Here is a 3060-nt window from a genome sequence, read left to right as displayed (position 1 = left end):
AGTATCGACCTTTCCTTTAACAAAACCTTCTTCTCTTAGAAAATTAGTCAATTGGCCATACCAGCCTCTAAACATTCATTTCATACAGTTGAAAATTTAATAAACATGCATATGCTAAAATTAGTCTTATAGTTTGTTTTTTACACTTTTGACAATAACCCACGATATATTTTAAAAAAAAATTAAATTTAGGGCAAACCAAAAATTGCTTAATGATTAATTAATTAAGATGATCTATTTGGATGTGTACTATAACCATGCATTTAATTTAGAGAGAATGCTAACTTTACATATAATAAGGATTTTTCTTTTGTTGTACTCTCCATAGATAGCAGAACCTTTATTTCTTGAATATGAAAAATTTAAAATGTCTCATGTGATGTGTCTTGAACAACCGTTGTCATGATACCACACTTTTCTTTATGGATTTCAGGCACTCCTGCAAAAGAAATTAAAATAAAATTCTAGGTACCCAATATGATTTGGATCCTTCGAGGTTAACACATTTTTCAACCCATCTAAGTTGACCATTGGTTATAGCATATTTTCTAATATATCACGTGTTAGGTGTATGTCCAATTGTATTGCACTAAAAATAAGTAGGTTTATGCATTTTCCATTAAGAACATAGAAACATTTCTTGTCATGGAAATTTCTAACATGATAATGCTTACAAGAAATATTTGATTTTTTAAAATCGGTTTTCTTTACTCCACCTGCTTGACTTTTAAAAGAGTAGCCTAATCTTCTACGATTATTTGCATGCATTTGATAGCTTAACAAGTATTCTAATTTGTGTGTACTCTCCTTGATATTAACTATTTCTTAATTTAAAATATTTATCTTTAATTCAAGAGAAGTAAATTTTTGACATTTCATGCAATCATCATTCAATTTGGATATTAAGCTATCCAAATCCTTTCGTAAAATTTTGTTTTGACTCTCAAGAAGTTCTACTATATTTTTCTGTTTAATGCATGTTCTAGATAGTCTAACATATTCTTCATGCAATTCTTTAAAAGCATTGTGTAACTCAACATATGAAAATTTGTCATTTGGTTCAGAGTTATTAACATCATAATCATCGTCTGGCTGATATGAAGCCATCAAAGAAGGATGTACTTTCTCCTTAATTTTGAGATATATATTTGAACCATCATCATTATCTTCTGGTATGACATTTGTTCTTATATGCTTCTTGTCCTTATTTCTTTTGAATTATGTTCCTTTTGTAATAATGGACAATGACCTTTAAGATGATCTAGTTTTCTACATACAAAGCATATGGAGTCTTGCCCTGATGTTGATGCTTTGCTATTAGAGGCAAATCTTTTTACCTTTTCAGTTCCATGCATCATTTATAGAGTGTCCCAAATTTCTTTTGAAGATTTGCAACTTGACACTCTATAGAATTCTTTTTCTCCTAGAACCGATGTTATAATGTTTTTGGCTTTAGGATCACACTAGACTATATTTTTCTCTTCTTTGGTCCATGCACAGTTAGGTTTAGGTTGTTTAACTCCATAAACAACTATGATGGGAATAAATGATCCTTCTTCTAGAGTTCCATAAATCTAAGTCAATGGTTGGAATTTGAGCATCTTCTTTCATCTCTAGTATTACAAAATTCGTTGGAATACAAAATTTTCCAACTTTGATAGGAACATCCTCCAAGATGCCTATAGGGAATTTAACTGACCTATCCGCTAATTGAAGTGATGTAGTAGTGGGTTTTAGTTCACTCACGTCCAATTCTTTACACATAGATAAAAGCATGAGGCTCACACTTGCCCATAAGTCACATAAGTCACATAAGGCATGACCAAAATTATTGTTACCAATTAAGCAAGGGATTGAGAAACTACCAGGATCTTTTAGTTTTAGAGGAAATTTATTTTGAACTATATCATTGCACTCCTCAAATAAAGCAATTGTTTCACAATCCTCTAGTCTTCTATTTTTAGATAGAATATCCTTAAGAAATTTCATGTATGCAGGCATCTCCTACAGTACCTTAGTGAAGGGCAGTTCGATATATAATTTCTTAAGGATATCTAAGAATTTCCCATATTTCTTTTCTAACTTTGCCTTTGCAAGTATCTAGGAAAGGAATTGGTGGTAGATATGGTGGTGGAGCTATATACTTACACATTTTCATATTTTTGTTCCTCTTTAGGGAGTTGTGTCTCGGTATGTTTCTCTTCCACTTGTATATCATTCTCAGTTCGTGGAACATCATTGAATTCATTCCCACTCGTTAATCGGATAGCCTTATAATATTCATTATTCAGATTTTTCTCTGGCTGTCCTGGAAACATCCCTATTTGCCTATTAAAGTTGCTAGCTTGTTGGGAAATTTGTGTTTCTAATATTTTTCCATGGATGGTTAGGTTTTATATCTTAAAATTCAAATCATTTAACATATTTGCAACATTTTTGTTAATCATGATTTGATCCTCTTGAAATTTGTTAAGGTTAGCAAGTAATGTTTCCCGACCTTCCATTATTGTTATAAGAGTGGATCAATAGGAGAAGATTGTACTTGTAGAAATCATGTTGTAGGTTTCCTATTACCATGCTCATCCTGATATTGATAATTTAAAGTGTTGTTGCTCCTCCAGGAAAGGTTGGGATTGCTCTGCCTGTATGGATGGTTGAGTTGTTGTCCACTCCTTTCCTTGTTGTCATAATAATTGCATGATCTGGGTTGTTCATTGGCCCAAGCTCCATGTACAGGTTCAGGGAATGTTTGCATTCAGGTCACTTATGCCCTTTTGTTCCACACCCCTCACATGTTGTAGTAGACCCAATAGCATTAACATGATATTTTTCTAGCTTTCTAAACCTTTGAGAAAGGTTCTCCAGCGTGGAAATTACATTTTCCATCTGATTTCTTGAATATTGTGCACTAGAGTCTCTCCTTGGATGATGTCTCCTCTCATTGGCCCATTGGTGATGAGTAGAAACAACATTCTCTATGATCTTTGAAGCAGCATCAATTCCTTTTCACATAAAGGCACTGAAAGTGTGCATGTCAAGAGGAACACTTTGGAAAGCTCT

This window comes from Lupinus angustifolius, chromosome LG20 (assembly GCF_001865875.1).
Source record: "Lupinus angustifolius cultivar Tanjil chromosome LG20, LupAngTanjil_v1.0, whole genome shotgun sequence".
NCBI classification, from domain to species: Eukaryota; Viridiplantae; Streptophyta; class Magnoliopsida; order Fabales; family Fabaceae; genus Lupinus; species Lupinus angustifolius.
The sequence above is the reverse complement of the archived record's forward strand: the minus strand, read 5'-3'. Positions refer to the sequence as shown.